Here is a 22,980-nt window from a genome sequence, read left to right on the forward strand (position 1 = left end):
TGTCAAGTAATCAATTCAGATAGAAATAAAATGAATACACATTTTAATTCACTGTATGCTGATTTTTTCTTCAGTCACAATTGTCATCAGGTCTTGAAAGCCTCTTTGATGGACTAGCATCTATGATTCAAAAGGTAACATGCACCACAATATTTATTTAAGCGAACTCAATATTAGGTAGAGAAGAGATTATATGCACTCTCTTCTATGTTAAATATATTTGTTAATATATTTTTCTTTTCAAATTTCACCCTATCTCCCAGAAACTTGACTTGAATTGGGAGTGTCACAGTAGTATAGCATACCAGTAATATTTCCCTCTGACATAGTGTTCTCCAGATTCTCAGATTTCATTTTTTAAAAAGTGCTATTCTTTAGCTGTTACAGTTGCAAGCACCACCTTTAAAAAGTGACCTGAGTGTAACCAATACAGTTACATCCACCTGAGGCTAAACAGAGTCTTAAACAAGAGTTGTAAATATGAATTGCCCCATTCTTCTTAAGGGGATGTTAATTCAGATGCTCAATGATAAAAATTGTTAACTATTTCACCACTGATCAAAACATGTAAAAAGACAACGGACCACCATAATATAATATGAAGATCTGCCAATCTGCTGTGAATGATGGCTCATTTTGGTCCCATGAGAGAAAAGTGTACAAGAGATACCACCACTACTTATTACTTCCAGCCAAGAAGGAGCAAAACTGAACATGCTTCATCATATTTGAACATCTACACAGTCTCCTCTGGATGGTGATTCATTTTGGCAACCCAGGTGGATAGGAAATGTTTTGTGGATGGAGACAGAGTACTACTGCTTTTTTTTTTTTTTTTTTTTTTTTTTTTTTGCCCTCCCCATTTGACCTGATTGGAAACCCAGCTACACTTTCAGCAGCAGTTTGGCGCCAACAGCCACTCTGAACTCATTTTCTTTTCTTTACCTTTTTAAGAAAGGAATATCAAATAGTTCCTAGTTAGGTTTTACCCCAAAAATTAGTTGAAAGTGGCTCGAAGGGCCACAAACTTTCTGAAATGGCAGCCTGGTACTTTGGAGGAGACCAGGCAGTTTAATATTCAGCACTTTTCCTCCTTCAACTCACTCACCCCTTTCCACCTTCCCCAACTGCCTCTTTTCATCCCTCTCATCCTCAATTTGCCTTACTTTCCTGCTTTAACAATTCCCACACCTAGTTAAACAGACATTGGGATTTTGTGTGCACATTTTTAAATTTGAACAAGAAATCCCAGTCATGCACAACTGCATTATGACACTGCTAAAAAGGCCCAACTGGCCAATCAGAATGTGACTTTGGACAATCAGCATCCCCAGCCATATTCTATTTATCCCCAGACTAGATACTTTGATCTGGAGAAGCTACACACAAGTGCCTGTTCATTCTGCGGCTTCTTTGCTGAGATTGCTAGTAAAGTGTTTTCAGCAGGCTGAGAGCATTCGTCTGATGCAAACATGCGTTGATTCTCATGGAAAAGAGTTAAGTGAATTCTGATGACGCACTAAGGGCTGGTCTACACTGAAAAGTTAGGACAACCCAGCTATGTCACTCAGGGGTGTGGAAAAAAAAAAAAAACACACCCTGAACGACGTAATTAAGTCATCCTAACCTCTGGTGTAGACAGCACTAAGTCGAAAGAAGAATTCTTCCGCCTACCTAGCTACCACCTCTCAGGGAAATGGATTAACTATAGCAACAGGAGAACCCCTCCCATTGCTGAAGTGTTTACACTGAAGCGCTACAGTGGGATTTTAAGTGTAGACATAGTCTTAGGCAGGTCTACTGTTACAACCACCAGCCCCACCCCCCACTCCCATAATGGAGGTGGAACTGCCTCGTTAGAGAAAATCCTACATGAGAATTGAGCAGTCCTAAAGTAGGAAAATCTAGTAACAGTTACTTACCCTATTAAAAGTTTGAGCTGAATTTTTTTTTATTATGTTAGTAATTTCTTTGTTAATAACCCATACCCGAAGAAATAATTAATTTTTTAACTCTTCGTTGGAGGTGGAATATGTAATTAGCATCAACTCTGAAGCTATTTATTATGATCACTTCTGTTTAGTAGGAATAGAACTGTTCAACTCATTTCACATATGCCATATATGTGCCATATCTCTGAGTCTGGCCTGGTTTTGAAGTAGGACATAAAAGTTTCCATATGCCATTATTAGCCACAAGCATGACCCAGGCTCAATAAAATAATTTAGAAATGAACCAAGTGCAGCTTTAAGTGAAAATGTTCAATGAACCACATGTGGCTATTTTTAAATGCAGTTTCTGTTTTATGGGTGATCGTGTAAACAAAAGTCAAGCTATTCCGATTGCAAACAGCAGTCAACTGTTTATACCCATTTATCTGAACACTGGCAAACATCCACATCGTACTTCACTAATTCCCCCACACACAGCCCCCCAGTAATTATTCTCAATTTTTTTGTTAAAATATGACTGCTATTAAATGAGTCTTCTATTTGAAGAAAGAATAGTGATTCAAGATGCTGATTTGCTGTTATTCAAATTACCTTATCAATTATGTGAGTTTTTTTGTAGCACTATAATAACTGTTAATAATACAGTTAAATATTGCATTCAGAATAGTTGCTGGCGCAAGAGGTGATGTCACAGTTAATTTTAAACTGCCTAATAATGGAGTCATTGCACTGTTCTGGTGATAAATGCATAATTGACACCACCTACACTAACTACCATATAAGTTGGTCAGTACTAAAGTCTAGTTGCTGCTTTGGAAGTTTAAAGAAAAGTTGAAGAAAACAGATTTGTTCCCCTGGTTAATTCAGCTTTTGCATCTAACCCCTGGAATAATTGCCTTTAAATATATTGCATGTGATGATGGTGGAGGAGCCTAGGTACAAAATTTTGTCAGCAGCTCACTAGCTGTGTGGCAGGTGGTTCCTCTATCACACTAAAAACCTAATGACACCATGTTTGCTCTTCGGCTTTAACTCAAACTTTAGGTTTATTAAAGAAAATAAATAAGAAGGTAGTACAATCCAAATGTTTAAATTTATGTTCTAATATTCTTTATGGGTTTCTTTTGTTTGCTTTAATTAAGTATTTTACAGTTAAAGTTGGCAGTTTCACACACTGCAGTACATCTGGCATCTCTTTATTATGCCTTTTGATGTTTAACTTTGCTTTTAGCAGGCTTGAGTAATGTTACAACCACAAAGCCAGAAACACTCCACTTAAGGAAGATGCAAGGAGCCCTCAAATGTTTTACTGCAAAATTACTCCCTGGTGGTCTTTGAGATCTAACAATCAGCCAATAATTCAGCTGCTTTTAACCTAAACCCTGCCCTTAACTGGTCATTTTGAGTGCTGCTCAGTCACAATTTTGAAAGTTCAGCAAGATAGCTTCACTAGAAACACTGGAGCAGCCTGTCTCTACACTAGAAAGGACAGGAAAATGCAATGTGAAGGATGAGGGTTCTGAATTATTAAAACTCTAATAGCAATATAAAGTATCACAAGAAATTCTAGGGAATCTCAGCCTGGTCCACAGGATATGTACTTCTCTCTCATACATTACTCTATATCTATTGCAGAGTATACCAAACATGAAGCACTTTTAAACCCGTTGTTATGTGTGGTTTGCTGGAGTTGCAGACATTCTTCTGGTTACGAATAACTTTGCCTCTAGAGAATGGTCTTCTCTTCTAAATATTAAAATGGCTATATCTGCATAAAGGAAATTACATTCCCTTTGCAGACCTGGAGCTACTCTGAGTCTGAGAAATTTTTCTTGGCAAATGAAGTTTCATTTTGAACTTAATCTGCCAATTAATGTTAGTAAACGTACAAGGCATGCATACAAACTTCCTAGTGGAAGTAGACACTTCCACTGCTATTGCTAGTAGGTTTGACAGTCAAGCCTAAAGTAAGTGAATTGCCTACAGAGGTTGGATTGCTGAGTCCCACATAAGAGCATAAGAACGGACATACTGGGTGAGGCCAAAGGTCCATCTAGCCCAGTATCCTGTCTTCCGACAGGGGCCAATGCCAGGTGCCCCAGAGGGAATGACCAGAATATGTAATCATCAAGTGATCCACCCCGTCACCCATTCCCAACTTCATAAACATACCAAGGAAGGGTGCCAGACAGGAGGTCTGCACCCAGGGATATGCTTTCGAGGCTCAGAGCTAGAAAGAGTGACTGGATGCCAACTCCAGCTGGCTTGGAAGCATATACAGTGTTGCCAACTTTTTTTTTTTTTTGTTAGTGACCGGATTTTAGCTGGGACTGGAGCCAATCTGGTGAGGACATGAAAAGCTTCAGCCCTCTTGCAAATTTGAGCCTTCTGACTGGCTGCTTGCTGAACCTGCACTGTATCTTTAGCTTCACTGTTACAACTAAGGCCTGGCCTACATAAAATATTAAGTCGACCCAGCTATGTCAGTTGGGGGTGTGAAAAATCTACACCCCTGGGCAACATACTTTAGCCATCCTAAACCCTTGATGTAAACAGAACTAGTTCAACAAAAGAATTCTTCCGTCAACCTAGCTACTGCTTCTTGAGAAGGTGGATTACTTATGCTGATGGGAGAACCCCTTCCATCGGCATAGGTGCGTCTACACCATTGGTTTTCAAACAGCTGACTGGGAGCTGCCAGAGGTAAGTCCGTGCACCAACCCCACGCACCAGTCCCCTGCCCCAGTCCTGAGCCCACCCAAGCCCGGAGCCCCTTCCTGCACTCCAAACCCCTCATCTCCGCCCCCATCCCAGAGCCTGTCTGCACCCCCACCCCAGAGCACTAACCCCCTCCCACACCCCAACCCCCCTGCCCCAGCCGAGAGACCCTTCCCACACCCCAAACCCCTCATCCCCAGCTCCGTTGGGTTGAGGGCATCAACAATTTTTTTCAACTGGGTCGCCCGAAAAGAAGTTTGAAAACCACTGGTCTACACTGAAGTACTACAGCAGCGCAGCTGTAGAGCTACACCTGTGCCGCTGTAGCATTTCAAGTGTAGAAAAGCCCTAGGTATTGCATTTAGTGCATATTACAGCACTTAAAAGACATGTTCTCTCTTTAAATTCCTGCAGTACTGGAGAAGAATTTCCTTGCTTTTTTGTCTGAAGAGAAAAGCAGTTGCTTTGTTTAAGTGTTACAGATTTGGAAAGTACATGACAGGAAAATAGTTTAATTTTTTTTTTTTTTTTTTTGCAACTATGACTGTAGGTGTTCATTTATCAAGAAACGGTGCAAAAAATGGAAACCGTGATGGTGGAAGTGGTCACAGCAAAATAAGATGCCAGGAAACTGAAATGCAGCAAGTGACTTAAAGAAACCACAATTTTCAGTTTGTTTCTGCAGTGCTGAATAGTGTGTTCTTTTGACTTTCATTTAGCTAAAAAATTTTGGCAGAATGAGCACAGCTTTGTGCATATAGTTGCCTGTATATTTTCTGAGATTCTTATGTGAATGTTTTACTACAACTTATCTAATATTCTTCTCATCTAATATTAAAGTACAGTATCTCGACTGTTGTATTCCAGAACAGTTTCTGTATGTTTATCTTAAAAATGAATCTATTCTAGGACATTAACTGCCTAATTACAGGAAAATGAAGCAGGGTTTTCTTGTGTGTGCATGTAAAGTTACAATTTCAGTGTAATGTAGTAGTTCACATGCAAATACAAAGTTACATGCAACATTTACATCAGTGCAGACTATTAGCACTTTGCTTTTTTTTCCCTCTGAGAAGAAGGGTGTGGGGGAGAAAGCAGAGATAGTCTTACTTCCTCTATTGCATTTATACTTTTCTTCCTACCTCTTATGTTAAATTAATACAGCCAATAATGCAAACAACAACATGTAAGGAGTAGATGTACTGCTGCTTCTATTTAAAATTATGCTTAAAGTGAAATTTAGCACCGCTTGGGACATCAGTGGTAGAATGCAGGGGCTGACGAGAAGCATTTAAAGGGGCTGATCCAACTCCCATTAAAATCAACAAGATACATTAAGGACCTATCCAAATTCTATTAAAATCAATCACACTTGTAGAGGAGTGTAGATATTCAGCAATCTGATTCTCCTCCTACTTCAGTGTAAATCTGGAGTTAACTCCTCTTTTATACTGCAGACCTTGGCTGAGACCCCCTTGCCAACGATCACTAGTCTGTAACTGTATCCAAAGTTAGGGTCCTACATACAGTATTGCCAACCTCAAGAGATCAAAAATCATGAATCAGACCACCCAAAAGACAAGATTTTTTTTAAAAGTTATACAGTGTTTTTGATCTCTTGATTTAGCTCCCCCAATCATTGCCAACTCTCCCAAATGTATTGGATAGGGTAATTTTTGGCCTCTGTTGCAGGTGTTCTCACACATGCCCCCACATCTCTTCAGCAGTCCTATCCCTCCAGTTGCTGCCATCAGTTCAGGCTCCAGCCTCATCTGTGCTCCTCCTGCAGTTCTTCACTCCCTTCCCCCAGGCTGGGAGGGGGAGTGGGGCCCTGCAGTGGTGTCCCCTTCTCTTCCTCTTTTGCTCCTTCCCAGGCTTGGTATTGCAGGAAGGGAGGTGGGAGGAGCAGAGGAGCCCCCAGTTGCTCAACAGGAGGAGGAAAGTGTGGAGCGGCCAACCAACCTCTGCTCCATCCATCCCCTCCTGTGAAAATGTGTTCCATTTGTTTTCACTGTATCTTTAACTTGTCAGGTTACAAGAGAACCCAAATTTTTAAGTTTTTTAAAAGTCTCATGATTTTGGGGGCATCTGATTTTTTGAACATGTGGGATTGGCATTAATTTATACTGTTTACTTTCTGCAGTCTTCTGATAGTACATTTAGATCATGCTACTCAATTATATCTTAAGTGAATGCAAGAGAATCTGAAAGTGAACCTAACAGGGCACTGGAATGGTTAGCTTGCAGATACCGCATATACTGCATTTGTTTAAAGCACCTGTTCCATTTTGTTTTTTATTGTTGTTTAAAAAACAATACTGAATGCTTAAGGAGTCATGGGAAAGGCTGCGAGTTTGCCATGGAAGTCATGGATTTCATGACTTGCCAGGACTCTGACTTCTGCAGCAGTCGGTGTGGGTGGCCGGGGGGCTGCCTGAGCAGCTGGGGCAGCACCTGGTCCAGCCGCATCGGCCGCTACTGGGGCAGACTCAGGCCACCATCCCCCCACCCCCGCTCCCCCCCAGGAGCAGCAGGAGTTTGGGTGTGGGAGGGGGCTCAGGGTTGGGGCATGGGAGGGAGTGAGGGCTCTGGGTGGTGCTAACCTTAGGGGGCTCCCCGGAAACGGCAACATGTCCCTCCCTCAGCTCCTAGCTCCACACGCTGCCTCCGCCGACAGGTACTGCCCCCACAGCTCCCATTGGCCGTGGTTCTAAGCCAATGGGAGCTGCGGACCCAGTGCTTGGGGCAGGGGCAGCGCACAGAGCTGGGGGTTGAGGGAGCCGCAAGGAGCCGTGTAGGAAGTCTGCCAGCCCTGCCAACCACCCCCCTCAGCACCAGAGGGGGTCCTGGGCTGCTCTCCCAGAGCACCTGTGGCACACCCTGGACCCCTCCCCGCACCTGAGCACCCGCAGCACCCCCCCTGGCTACCCCCACCCCAAGATTTAGTCAGGGTTATATAGTACAAGTCATGGACAGGTCACGGGCCGTGAATTTTTGGTTACTGCCCGTGACCTGTACATGACTTTTAGTAAAAATACCTGTAACTAAAACGTCGCCTTAGTCATGGGATATGAGGGAAGGTTCTCTCATGGATCAGTAACTGGTTAAAATAGAAAACAAAGGGTAGGAATAAACAGTCAGCTTTAACGATGAAGAGAGTTAAATAGTGGGGTCCCCCATGGATCTGTACTGAGACCAGTGTTGTTCAACATATTTTCATAAATGATCTAGAAAAAGGTGTAAAGAGTGAGGTGCCAAAGATTGCAGACAAGATTAAATTACTCAGGATAGTTAAGTCCAAAGAAGACTGTGAAGAGTTACAAAGGGATCTCACAAACCTGAGTGACTGAGCAACAAAATAGCAGATGAAATTCAATGTTAATAAATGCAAAGTAATGTACTGGAAAACATAATCCCAACTATACATACAAAATGATGGGGTCTAAGTTAGCTATTACCATTCAAGAAAGATCTTGGAGTCACTCTGGATAGTTCTCTGAAAACATTTCCTCAAGGTGCAGTGGCCGTCAAAAAAGCTAACAATGTTATGAACCATTTGGAAAGGGATAGGTAAGACAGAAAATAACGATGTTACTATATAAAGCAATGGTACACCAATACCTTGAATACTGCATGCAATTGTGGTTACCCCATCTCAAAAAAAGATATTAAAATAGGAAAAAAGTTCAGAGAAGGACAACGAAAGTGATTATGGGGGATGAACAGTTTCCATATCAGGCTAAATTAAAAAGACTGGGACTGTTCAGCTTGGACAAGAGACTACTGAGGAGAGAGATGACAGAGGTCTATACAATCTTGACTGGTGTGGAGAAAGTGAATAAGAAAAAGTGTTATAATAAGAATGTGTCTTCACATAACACACAAACCAGGGGTTACCCATGAAATTAACAGGCAGTAGACTTCAAACTAACATAAGGAAGTACCTGTTCACACAATCAACTTGTGGAACTTGTTGCCAGGGGATGCTGTGAAGGCCAAAAGGATAACTGAGTTCAAAAAAGAATTAGTTAAGTTCATGGAGGATAGGTCTATGGCTATTAGTCCCTGGCTATTAGCCACGCTGGTCAGGGATACAACCCCATGCTCTGGGTGTCCCTAAACCTCTGACTGCTAGGAGCTAGGACTAGATGACAGGGCACAGATCACTCAATAAATTGCCGTGTTCTGTTGCCTCTGAAGCACCTGGCACCAGTCACTATTGGAAGACAGGATACTGGGCTAGATGGACCATTGGTGTGACCCAGTATGGCCATTCTTATGTTCTTAAATAATTAACAAATCAGTAGGGCTGAAAATCAACACTGAGAAAACCAAAACCCTGATAATCAACACACAATAAGAAACACCAAAAACACTTTCTGTGGCTGACATGGAAGAGGTCCGATACTTCACATATCTTGGCAGCACAGTAAATTACAATACACGTAACAGAAAAAGACATTAAAGCCATAATAACGGAAGTCAGACATGCCTTTGTAAATTCTAAAGCTTATCTGGAGAAACAGAAATCTTGCCTTCCAAACTAAACTTTGGAGAGTTTAATACCACTATAAAGTCAGTCTTAGCATATGGTTCTGAAACTTGGGAGACTTAAGACCTTACTATCTGAACTTCAAGATTTCATGAATAGTGGCCTTAGACAAAGTGCCATAACAGGTGGATTTAGTAGCACTAGTATGTCCACCATAAATGATCATTAAGTTTTCATTCGGTTAGGATCCTCTGCCACACCCACCATAGACAAAACAAATACAACTGATGAGCATCTGGGTCCTTTCACCTTGACATTTCAGTGCACTATAAAGGTAAGTCATCTCAGGACCCATATGTAAATATGTGGTAGAGCTCATCCTCGAATCGAGGGATCGCCGATGATGAAAGGTAAAGCAATATCTAAGTAACAGGCATGGTAGAAGAATAAAATGGGGATTAATTACTCTTCGTTGGTAGTGTTTTAAGTATTTCACTTTTTAAAATGTTCTCTTTACACTGACAGCATAATTGTACTTATGTATGTGAAGAACAGGCACTGTAATTGATTCAGAGTACTGATTAGAGAAGTCTTATTGAGCAACATAGCTGGAAGGGTTGTTTATATCTCTGCACTCTTCTGTTTACTTGCTATCTTATATTTCTAACAAATATTTACTTCCCAAAAATAAAGGTAAGTTTTCACTGGAATACGTAGTAATTACATTGGTTTTGGTTCCAACCAGGTCAGTGAACTAGTTAGCTTTAAATATTGAGAATAATGGCACAGAACTAAATATGGATGTCAAAGTTTATCTATGCTGGGAGTGACCTTGTTAACAGAGTAGGATCATGTATAAAAAAGTTAGTCCTGGATATGCTAGTCTACATAATTGTGCGGAAATAACAGCAATCACCACTGTACAGCAATCAAACTGAATAAGTACAGTAGTGTATTCTACCTTATGACATAGTGCCAAGACATGGACTTGTAATCAAAATCATATGAAAGGGCTTGTAAACTTCCGTTTCAGGCACCATAGCACACCTAACGAGGATGCTGTTCTAGTCTTTGCTCAAGCTTGGAAAAGTGTGTTTTAAAGAGACACGGTAAATGCTTCTATAAAATTTCCTTACTACTATTACAAAACTAGAAATGACTGTAAAAAATAAAGCCTTAAGAAATTTGAATGCACTTTTCTCTGTTTTTTAAAATTCACACTTTTGCTTTTCACTAGTGTGTATAAGCTACTCATTTCTTAACTAGTTTCCAGTCAGTTTCATTTTCAGTGCATGCACTACTCAGTACTGCAGTGTTTGGACTGCAAACGCTGCTGGGAAAATGTTTAAATTGACAACAAAACTGCTTTCATATTCAATTTCTTGAAAATATTACCATTAGTACTGCAATGGGTTTTGTAAAATATTGTTATACTTTTTTGGAACTAAGGTACCTGACAGTGTCCCTCACTTGTTTCCTCTCAGATACTTCCATCATTATTTGGTTGGTTCCCTTTCCAGGTGTGCAATGAGATCCTTTCTTTCTTGTCCCATTTAATCATGCTGCATGATAGCACAAAGATTCTGGTCTCTCCAGAGATTCACTGGTTGCAGGTCTTCCTTGGCTTTATTTGTATTTCCTGATGCACTACACAGTGAGCAATAAAACATGTCAGAGCTCTCATTTTCCAAGTCTCTAGATTCCCTTGACAATAGGAAAATCCTAGTTTGACTACAGTTTCATTAAATAAGTTAATGTGCTGAGGACATATTGAGAAAAAAAGCTTATCACCATTTCTAAGACTTACATGGGAGTTGAGGGCATTCAGCACCACACAGGGCTGGATCATTAGTTTTGGGTATCATATTTACAAAGAGAACACTTCCCCTCAGCCCCCAGCATTCTTTACCCATCACTCAAACCCAAAACATATCTTACTTTAAAAGAAACACTGAAGCACTTAATACCAACTTGGTTTGAAATTGATGCTATACAATCAGTACATTATGCTTAAGGCTACGATTTTGTCATTGAGGTCGTAGAAGTCACGGAATCCGTGACTTCCAAAGACCTTCGTGACTTCAGCACCAGTGGCTGGGAGCTGCAGGGTCCCACCACCTCCTGCAGTGGCAGGGAGCTGTGAGGTACCCCAGCTGCCTGAGGCAGCTGGCCCCCAAGCTCCCAGCTGCCATGGGCAGTGGGGTACCCCGCAGCTCCCCGCCAGCCACCGAGGTGGGGCAGGAGACCCCCCCGCAGCTCCCCGCCAGCCGCCACAGGGGTTGGGAGACAGAGGGACCCCAGCAGCTCCCCAGCCACCACTGCAGGAGATGAGGGGGCAGGGGACCCCAGCAGCTCCCCGGCCACTGCTGAGGTAGCGCAGGGGGACCCTGGTAGCTCCCCAGGCACCACCGTGGGGGTTGGGGGTGCAGGGGGACCCCAGCAGCTTCCCAGTGCTGGGGAGGGGGCCGGGGGATCCTACAGCTCCCCTCCGCCGTGGGAAACCACAGGGGGACCCTGGAGTTCTGAGCCCACATGGGTGGTGGGGAACCCCAGAGCTCCCAGCCACCCTGCAGCTGCCCAGTCCCTTCCCATTTTATCATGGATTTTTTTTTTTAGTAAATGTCAGGGACAGGTCACAGGTTTCCGCGAATTTTTCTTTATTGCCCATGACTTGTCTGTGACTTTTACTAAAAATAACCATGACAAAATAGCCTTAATTATGATTTACTGTTTAGCTGCCAAAACTTTTCTTCATCTTTAATTTCTTGAAAATCAAGTGCAAATTTAATCTTTATATTAATAAAGGCTGTTTCACACTTCTTAGGAGCTATCAAACTAATGTAATGCTAAACTGAGTGTTTAGTCCATTATTTCCTTTAATAAAATATGTATAATATGAAAAAAAAAAATCACATCCTCACTTTAACTTTAGCATAATCAAACAGAAGCAGTAAAGATGAAAAATTTCTCAACAATTATTAGGCTTCAGAGAAGGACAGGAGAAGAAGCCCAACCAACCAAACTGTAAACTGTAAATGCTGCTAAGGCACATTTTCACATCTTCTCCGGCACAGGGTACAAAATAACCCCACTAATATTGAAGTTGGATAACAAGTCATTTCATACGGTGGTGTTCTAATACTGTGGTCTGCAAAGAACCAATATAAATAAAATAAACTGAGCTGCTGCTAAAGTAAGCTCAGATTTGTCTAATTGAGGCAATAATGCCACTTTAAATTATATACACTCCTGTTTCTTTCTCACAAGTGTTTTTATATGCTCAGAAAAATAGGAGTTTACTTTTTATTTTATTTTTTTTATTTTTGTTGTTTTTGAGTTGTTCTCACTGGTGATCAGCAGTTGGTAAGACTGCCAATGACTTCAATGGGCTTTGGCTCAGACCCATTATGCAATGTTAACAATATTGAACTGACAGGACACAAACATTTGGTTCAGCTAAAAATTGATTTGCTGGGGTAGGGTGTTAAGTCTAGGAGCCTGTAAGTGGTTTGGTGCTGCAGACCAGTCAGATCTCCAGCCTGGAGACAGTGATTTAGGACAACAGTGGCCAGAGAGTTAAGTATAAAATGTTATACTGACTTGTAGTCTTATCCAGGAAAATGGAGATATGCATCACAGCAAAGACAAAGGAATTTCACAGCACACTTTCCTAGCTTCCCATGGAATTTTGGAGGCTCTAAAACAAGATGTACAATAGAGCGGAGGGAAATGAGGTTCAGTAAGAACAGGGTTGCTTTGCTGTAGGCTTGTGAGGATTATCAGGCTACCTGCAGTTTCTCAGCTGGGCAGAGATAGGGTTTATTTTTCTTAAATTAATGAGTCTCCTTTTTATTTTCACAAAGCATTCAAAGCAAAACTGGATAATTTGATTTTTTGCTCATTTGACAAGCTGTTCGATTTTGCTTTGCTAGCACAGCCAGAAATTTTAACTGTTATTGCTTACTTAAAAAAAAAAATCTTTCCCCCCCCCAGGAAAGAACAAAATAAAAGGGGGGGGGGAGAGATATGGTCTGAAATGCAGTTCCCCCTTCTTAATTCTGTAAGATTGGAGAAATGGGGCATCTTATTTTTATATTATTCTTAAGAGCAGTGTAACTAATTAGCAATGTTTAATATCATGTAAATACTATACACTTACTCTACGGATTACAGATATACTGGCCGAGAAACAGCAGTAGATTATCCTCTAAGCAAAACATCTCTAGGGTCAGAGTTCTTTACATTGGCTGAACTGGCTGAGTTCATCTCTACTAAGTCCAAATGAAATAAATACGGCAAGTAGTAGAGACTGATTATTTAATTACTAATATGGATTATTCTTGAGGCTATTCTCCAACACAGAATCATAGAATCTCAGGGTTGGAAGGGACCTCAGAAGGTCATCTAGTCCAACCCCCTGCTCAAAGCAGAACCAATCCCCAACTAAAACATCCCAGCCAGGGCTTTGTCAAGCCTGACCTTAAAAACCTCTAAGGAAGAAGATTCCACCACCTCCCTAGGTAACCCATTCCAGTGCTTCACCACCCTCCTAGTGAAAAAAGATTTTCCTAATATCCATCTAAACCTCCCCCACTGCAACTTGAGACCATTACTCCTTGTTCTGTCATCTGCTACACTGAGAACAGTCTAGATCCATCCTCTTTGGAACCCCCTTTCAGGTAGTTGAAAGCTGCTATCAAATCCCCCCTCATTCCTCTCTTCTGCAGACTAAATAATCCCAGGTCCCTCAGCTTCTCCCATAAGGGGGAGGGATAGCTCAGTGGTTTGAGCATTGGCCTGCTAAACCCAGGGTTGTGAGTTCAATCCTTGAGGGGTCCACTTAGGGATCGGGGGCAAAATCAGTACTTGGGCCTGCTAGTGAAGGCAGGGGGCTGGACTTGATGACCTTTCAGGGTCCCTTCCAGTTCTATGAGATAGGTATATCTCCATATATTATAAGTCATGTGCTCCAACCCCCTAATCATTTTTGTTGCCCTCTCCTGGACTCTTTCCAATTTTTCCACATCCTTCTTGTAATGTGAGGCCCAAAACTGGACACAGTACTCCAGATGAGGCCTCACCAATGCCGAATAGATGGGAATGATCACGTCCCTTGATCTGCTGGCAATGCTCCTACTTATACAGCCCAAAATGCTGTTAGCCTTCTTGGCAACAAGGGTACACTGTTGACTCTCATCCAGCTTCTCGTCCACTATAACCCCAGGTCCTTTTCTGGCTAGGCAGCAGTTCTGCACTCGGTCCCTAGTCTGTAGCAGTGCATGGGATTCTTCCATCCTAAGTGCAGGACTCTGCACTTGTCCTTGTTGAACCTCATCAGATTTCTTTTGGCCCAATCCTCTGATTTGTCTAAGTCCCTCTGTATCCTATCTCTACCCTCCAGCGAATCTACCACTCCTCCCAGTTTAGTGTGATCTGCAAACTTGCTGAGGGTGCAGTCCACGCCATCCTCCAGATCATTAATGAAGATATTGAACAAAACCAGCCCCAGGACCGGGGCACTCCGCTTGATACCGGCTGCCAACTAGACATGGAGCCATTGATCACTACCTGTTGAGCCCGATGATCTAGCCAGCTTTCTATCCACCTTGTAGTCCATTCATCCAGCCCATACTTCAACTTGCCAGCAAGAATACTGTGGGAGACCATATCAAAAGCTTTACTAAAGTCAAGGAATAACACATCCACTGCTTTCCCCTCATCCACAGAGCCAGTTATCTTGTCATAGAAGGCAGTTAAGTTAGTCAGGCATAACTTGCCCTTGGTGAATCTATGCTGATCACTTTCCGCTCCTCAAAGTGCTTCAAAATGGATTCCTTGAGGACCTGGCTCCATGATTTTTCCAGGGACTGAGGTGAGGCTGACTGGCCTGTAGTTCCCCGGATACTCCTCCTTCCCTTTTTTAAAGATGAGCACTACATTAGCCTTTTTCCAGTCATCTGGGACCTCCCCAAATCGCCATGAGTTTTCAAAGATAATGGTCAACAGCTCTGCAATCACATCCGCCAACTCCTTTAGCACCCTCGGATACAGTGCATCCAGCCCCATGGACTTGTGCTCGTCCAGCTTTTTTAAATAGTCCTGAACCACTTCTTTCTCCACAGAGGGTTGGTCACCTCCTCCCCCATATTGTGCTGCCCAATGCAATAGTCTGGGAGCTGACCTTGTTCGTGAAGACAGAGGCAAAAAAAGCACTGAGTACATTAGCTTTTTCCACATCCTCTGTCACTAGGTTGCCTCCCCCATTTAGTAAGGGGCCCATACTTTCCTTGACCTTCTTCTTGTTGCTAACATACCTGAAGAAACCCTTCTTGTTACTCTTAACATCCCTTGCTAGCTGCAACTCCAAGTGTGATTTGGCCTTCCTGATTTCACTCCTGCATGCTTGAGCAATATTTTTATACTACATACACATCTACCCCGATATAATGCTGTCCTCGGGAGCCAAAAAAATCTTACCGTGTTACAGGTGAAACCGCGTTATATCAAACTTGCTTTGATCCGCCGGAGTGCGCAGCCCTGCCCCCCCAGAGCACTGCTTTACCGCGATATATGCGAATTCGTGTTATATCGGGTCACGTTATATCAGGATAGAGGTGTAATTTAGTCCATGAGTCTTCCTGGCTTCCCTATTACAGAATATAGTATTACCCAGAAGTTGTTGCATGTGTAGTCAGCTAGCTTTCAGCAGAGCTGAATGAAGTTCTCAATTTGATGAATTTTCACAGGTTTCCACTTTTTTAGGTTCTGAGCTAAGGCCCAGCTCTTGCTGGCTCAGGTAACATTCCATGATGTAGGTTCCCATTGTCTCTTAATTTCTTGGACAAATTTTACTTCAAGTTTTAAAAGTGATTTTTTTCCTTAAGACTGGAGGAAAGAAATTTAACAAGAGTTTGGCTGAAGTCAGACTGCAAGTGCTCAGCACCTTTGAAAAATATCAAGCCAACAGCTCAATATATTAGGGGTTTATTTTCCCCGCTATATGAAACTTTGCTAAACAGTGCAGCAGTACTTACCCAGGCCTAAAGTAAGAACTACAAGAAAAACAGTTGTAAGATTTAAAATGATTTGGGCTTAATCTCTTAGAATTAAATAACTATTTAGCTTAATCTTTTATTTCTAAGGTAAACAATTTGAAGAACATCAAGTATCCCCCACCTCTTTTTGGATTTGTAAATCAACATCAGAAAGGGAACATTATAATCTAGTCTAGCTTCTTACATAACAAGGTTATAGAATTTCACCCAGTAATTCCTACATCAACCCCATAACTTCTGATTTGAAAAATTAATTGGTATTTATATAGCATGTACCAAGATAGTATCCAAAGGTTAGTTGTTACAAATGTAAGTTCACAGTTTCAAACACAAAAAGCTGGTGATGACCTCAAATTTACTCCATCCCCTTAAAAAAAAAAACCTAAAGAACTACTCTTCTTGCTGTAACACTAGTTTCTCAGGGCCAATAATGGCAATGACTCTTACCTGTTTCATGGGCTAACGTCAGTCTCTTAATAGCTATGTAGTACACAAAAATAAGTCACTTTACACATTAACGAATTCAGCACTATTTATGATTAACACAAGTAACTAATGCCTTTTTCTAAAGTTGAGAAGTACCACGTATGGTACCAGCCACAGCTGTTGCTAGTCCGAGCTTGTGCTAACCAACCCTTAATTTTCTATCATTTGTTAATGACATGGCCTGGTACACTGGGGTAAAAAGAAAAACAAGGTTACCGATGGCCTAGGAAGTAAAAGAAACTAGTCTCTCTCTCTCTGCTAGCAATAGAGGATTATGTATTTGCAGTGCAGTGCTTTACAAACATGAAGCAAGGTACAGTTCCCTCCTCAGAAGAGTTTACACTCCAAGGTGGTCTTTCACTGCATTTTGTTTGAACACTAGACCAGGAAAGGGAGAAGGGAGGGATTATTGAGTGAGCAGGAGAAGGGAGAAGGGAGAGATTATTGAGTGATTTAGACATATTTCAAACATAAGGGTAGCATGACAGACAGATGATGAGCACATTCACCATGGCCCTACATCTTGCACAAAGTGGTAGTAAAGCCCTGCTATAATTTGGTAGCGTTCTATACCCACTTCCCACTAGTGGGAGAGAATATGGCCTTGTCTAAACACAAAGTTACACCACTGAAATCAAGTTGTGTTTTTAAACATAGATTTAAACTGCCATAAATTCATGTGGACACACTTAAATCACTTTAAATCCATCTGATATTGATGTAGCTTACCTTTCTTCCTAAACAAATCTAGTTAAAGCAGTACAACATTGTGAGCAGACAAAATCTACACAAGATCCACATACGGTTGCCAGGCATCTGGTTTCCGACTGGAACGCCCGGTCGAAAAGGGACCCTTATGGCTCCAGTCAGCACAGCTGACCGGGCCGCTAAAAGTCTGGTTGGCTGCAGTGGCTGGCTCCATGCAGCTCCTGGAAGCGGCCGGCATGACCCTCCAGCTCCTAGGTGCAAGTGCAGCCAGGAGGGCTCCACGCGCTGCCACTGCCGCGGCACAGGCGCTGCCCCAAGCGCCACCTCCGCAGCTCCCAATGGGGCCAATGGGAGCTGCGGGGGCAGCGCCTGTGGATGGGGGCAGCGTGCAGAGCCCCCTTGCCAGACTTGCACCTCAGAGGAGGGCAGGGGCAAGGCCTGGGGGGGAGGAGGGAAGGGGCACAGGGAGGTTTAGTTTTCTGCAATCGGAAAGTTGGCAACCCTAGATCCATATCAATGGTGAATTGCTCCAAAGGGAAAGACCATAAAATAAAGGAGTGTAGGTAACATATGGGTGAGATCAGACGTAGCCTGGGATGATACTACTGGGCCTTGAAGTGGAGACAGTATGCTTAAATTTGAAATAAAAGACAGGATGGCAATTGAGTACACTTGCCCCGCACTGGACAGGAAGGGGTTTACCCCACATTTTGAGCTGAGGAAGCCACACCCCCTCATCTCTACTCGCTATGCTCCATGTGCTGCAGTAGTATAAAATGGAGTGTCTCAAGTTCAGACTGGGCTGACCCTCGAAGAGGAAGGATGCACGCTGCAGGCTCCAGCCAGGCAACAGCGGAAGCCCCAGACCATGGAAGCCAGAGGTGCCGAGACTCAGACAGATGCCCAGATACCTGCAGACACCCCAGGGAGGGTGGAGCCTCTGGGAGCAGCATCTGCCGAGGGACCCGGAGACTCTGAAGATGCTCAGACAGCGGCCACGGAAGTCATGGTAGGACATAGCCCAGGGGAGGGGCTAGCCATTGTCCCGACCGTAATAAGAGTGTTTCAGACGGATCCCCAATGACTCAGTGGCAAACACACTCACACTGCTGATAGGGCCCCAGGCTGGGACCTGGTGGAGCATGAAGGGCCCAGGTCCCCCTACCCCAGGCACTATCCACTCCCCCAATCGGCCACGAGGCCTTACTGCCCTTTGGATCAGGGCAACCCTATTGCCATTAGGCCCTACCATCTCTGGAGCGAGGGCAATTCGATTGACTATCCATTAGACCTCACTACCTTGAGACAGAGGACAGCTCAAAGGACTGGGTGCACTTACCCTGCACTGGATAGGATTCCCCCGCCCCATCACAATGAAATGGACAGCCCTCATTTGTTGAAGTGCTGCAAAGCCTCAGAGTCATGTTTGACTCCTCCCTTTGCTTGGATGACCAGTTATCATTGACTAACAACACCTTTTCACCTCCAGCTTGCTAGGAAACTTCACCCCTTCCTCTTGGATGAGGACTTGATTGCAATGATCCAAGAATTTGTCATCTCTACAGTGTAGGCTGCTTTGAACACGTCAGGCCTGTGCTCAAGTACCTCCACTGCCATCCCCCCACCCCTCAATCTGTTTCAGATCCCAGTTTAAGGACTTGGTCCTAATCTTAAAAGCAAAAATCAATCAATATCGGATTTCTGCTACATTAAAAGACTAAATTTCAATCTACGAACCCCTGAAACAACCCCCATTCTCTGGGACAATTCAGATCACAAAGTCCAGGACGAAGGGCACAAGAGCTGGGGACAAAGCATTCTCTGTGAAGGGAATGAGCTTCCAGAAGAAATTAAGCAAGATTACAGTCTTCAGGAAACACTGCCATATCTTCCTCTTCAAAAAAGCCTTTGCACAATAGCAAGTGTCTCTGATACTGACAGAACCCCTTCACCTCCCCAACCAAAGAAATAAAATTGCTATAGATTCCATGAAGTCCACTAGCTCCCACTGGCCGCAGTTCACCATTCCAGGCTAATGGGGGATGCGGGAAGCGGCGCGGGCCGAGGGATATGCTGGCCGCCACTTCCCGCAGCCCCCACTGGCCTGGAACGGCGAACCGCGGCCAGTGGGAGCTGCGATCGGCCGAACCTGTGGAAGTTGCAGGTAAACAAACTGTCTTGGCCCACCAGCAGCTTTCCCTGATGGTCCACGTGCCAAAGGTTGCCAATCCCTGCCTTACACCTTAGTAACTGTGCTTCCAAATGATTCCTCATCTAGTGTCCGGTGTCTCTTGGGGTTCTGTTCTTAGTTTTCCGGTCTTCCCCATTCTCCCAGGCAAATCATCTGCTCCCATGGTTCTACTAACATCTTTATGCAACCAATTCCCAAATTGACCTGTCTGCTTCCTCCTGTCCTGGATCCATCTCCAAATGGATCTTAGATGTTCCCTCACCATCTCAAACTCAAATCTTTCCAAAAGTAAACATTTCTCTGACTGAAGTCAGGTTTTTGTGGACAGCCTCTTCTTGTTCCTCCATCTCTTGCCAAATCTTATGTCTGTCTTAAGGTTTTCCCCAGAGAGAATTGATTTTTTTTTTAATCAAAGCAATTTAAATAAGGTTTTAATTATTTAAATCATGCGGGAAACCTTTATCTAAACCATTGATTTTAAACTTGTTTTACATTTGCACTATAATTATTTTCTTAGAGGTTGATTCTCATTGGTCAGTGATCATTAAAACATGCTGATTTGCAATCAAATTTAGCTTTACACTAAATTAGGTACTCTTTGATAAATAGGATACACTGTATTTATATACATTTATTTAAGTGATTACACAGATTAACACACATTCAGATTCTTAATTTCTACACGTGTTTATTATGTTAGAAAATGGTGAAAGGCCCACTTTTTATTTACTAGATGAATTTTTTGCTTGTGATTTGTGCCGAACTGCATTTAGATGTAAATTAGAATTCAATTAAAAACGCACCTTTTCAACAAAAGGTGAAGACAATCTCTCAAGTAGTTCTTCAGAGCATTTCCTCTTCCAACCAGCATTACTTCAATCTTGTTTGGGTTCATCTGGGGCCAGATGCTCTTCATCCAAGAGCTAATCTTAGTAGAGCTGGTGGTTGCAGTGAGGTGAGTGTTATATAATTGAGTGTTGTCTGCATACTGTTGGCAGCTGAGCCTGATACATCTCATTCTTTCCCCCAGTGGTCTTGTAGATATTAAATGGAGGAGGACTGTGTGGATCCCTGTGGGACTGTATAGGAGAGGGCCTGGGGAGAGGACAAGTTTCTCCTCACCACTCTGAAGACTGGAGCCATTGTACTGCCATCTACACCTTTGATGTAGTTCATGACAAGCCAGATTAATGTAAATAGTCAAGCATATATTGGTGAAAAACACAACCTGAGTTGCACTTCAACAGTTCTCAATCCACAAGTGGTGGAAACTTTGGGGCTATGCAAATATACAAATGCACATACCACAGAACTAGGAAACTTGTATAAAACACAAGTTATAGTTTGGTAGTAATACACAAGATCACATGCAAAAGTTTCACTAACCATACTGACCATATACTTGTTTCTAGGTCAGCTGCCCTGCAAGAAACCAAATAAGTATTCAAGGAAGAAATCTTATTTTTTTTTATTGCAAATCCTTCAGTCCATGGAATATAAATTAAAGCAGATTTTACAGGAAAATCTGAACTGGAAAAAAAAAATCAGAAAAAATGTAGGTTTATATTGATGTCTTCCTACTCAGAAGTTTTAAGTCCACCAGAAGAATTTTAGGATTGCAGTGTGAATAAGAGTTATTCTGTTTGCAGTGTGAAGTTCAATGCAGCTTTGTTTCATGTATTAATATATTATCTAAATCCAGGAAATTGAATAAGACTTCAGTGTAAACAAAAAAATGAGTACATTAACCATGAAGCCTTAACATGTTATACTTTGTGCAGTCATAAAGGAACATCTTAGTAAACATTAGTTATTTTCCATTTTCTAATGCTTGGATGTCCTATGCCCCAGAGATTAGATTAGTAGCTCCACTGAGGCTGTCACAGCACACAAAAGTAAAAACATCAAAAGCAGTTTAAGTGTTTTTTAGATACCATAGATTACATGGTGCCCATCTCTGACCACACATAGTAATACCCTTATTTCACTTAAGCCTCACATTCTTTCCCTTAAGCCTCAAATGGAATAAGTGGCAGCTTTGAACTCATTACTATATTAAAGAGCACACTACTCTGACCAAAAGGTCACCTTTCATAACTTTGCAATTTATCCGCTTCAGCTAAAAGCTTTGGAGCAGAAAATTAAAATTATAATCCATTCTTCTACATATCTTAACAAGGTACAGTAACTCCTCGTCCCAGTTAACGTTGTTACGTTGCTGATCAATTAGAGAACATGCTCATTTAAAGTTGCGCAATGCTCCCTTATAACATTGTTTGGCAGCTGCCTGCTTTGTCCACTGCTTGCAGGAAGAGCAGCCTGTTGGAGCTAGCTGGTGGGGGCTTGGAACCAGGGTGAACTGGCAGCCCCCTCCCATCAGCTCCCCATTCCCCTAAATTCCCTGAGTGGCAGCCACCCAACAGGCTACCAATTGCCAGCAGTTCAGCTGTCCCTCCCTCCACTGCCCCTGCCCTCTGCCTTGGAGGTGCTCTCCAGAGCCTCCTGCTTGCTGTGCAAGGGGGAGGGGAGAGAGGGGGACTAATGTCAGGGTGTCCCCCTCCCCCTGCTCCTGCACCCCTCTTACCCCACTTCCAAAGAGCGGGGGGGGGGGGCACACGAGAGGGCTCAGGACAGAGGGAGCTTGCTGGCAGGAGCTACTAGCTCAACTTGCTGATCTATTTAAAAACACGGTGTACTTAGAGTGGGACCAGCGAACTTACAGGGGCAATGCGCATCTCTCTCTCTCAAACACACACACACACACACACACACACAGTGTCTCTCTCTGTCTGCCATGCTGTCTCCCCTCCCTCCATTCGTGCTGCCCTGTAGAGTGTGAGGCTACATTAAGAACAGTGTGTTAACCCTTGAGGGCTCAGCCAATTGCTAGTTCATCATTTAGCAGTAAGGCATTCCCTGGGACATATCCCACCTTCTGACTTCCCCACCTCAACCAAGCTTCACAGTCATCATCACTGTGTACCAGTATTAAATTGTTTGTTTAAAACATATAGTGTGTCTATATATATAAAAAATAAAATATAGTCTCTTGTCTGGTGAAAAAAAATTCCCTAGAACCTAACCCCCCTATTTACATTAATTCTTATGGGAAATTGGATTTGCTTAAAGTCGCATTTTTCAGTAACATAACTACAACGTTAAGCGAGGAGTTATTGTATGTAGCAAATTGAAGTGGTAATATCACTCCGAGAGAGAATGGATTTTAGTATCCACATAGAAATGGAAAGGGAGATGGAGCTAACAGTGCAGCAGGAACATAAGCACATAAATACCAAAACATACCAATAGTCCATTAAACCAGGTATCCAGTCATCATTAGATACAGTACTTTAGACAAAAGGTGTGATGCTCCCATAG

The 22,980-nt window shown here is 42.7% G+C and overlaps 1 protein-coding gene across 2 annotated transcripts in view; it reads right to left on the bottom strand.

Annotated features, from left to right (window-relative positions):
• Positions 1-22,980, bottom strand: part of PIP4K2A (phosphatidylinositol-5-phosphate 4-kinase type 2 alpha) — a 203,966-nt gene that overhangs the window by 152,626 nt on the left and 28,360 nt on the right. Inside the window, exon 1 of one of the 2 annotated variants that reach the window (XM_054020680.1) lies at positions 10,616-10,704. The exons of the other annotated variant lie outside the window; for it this stretch is intronic. The gene's annotated coding sequence lies outside the window, so the exon portion shown is untranslated. Of the gene's footprint in view, positions 1-10,615; positions 10,705-22,980 lie in introns of those variants that run through there. 2 annotated transcript variants of the gene reach the window in all.

The sequence above is a fragment of the Malaclemys terrapin genome, chromosome 2, assembly GCF_027887155.1.
Source record: "Malaclemys terrapin pileata isolate rMalTer1 chromosome 2, rMalTer1.hap1, whole genome shotgun sequence".
Classification (NCBI taxonomy): domain Eukaryota; kingdom Metazoa; phylum Chordata; order Testudines; family Emydidae; genus Malaclemys; species Malaclemys terrapin.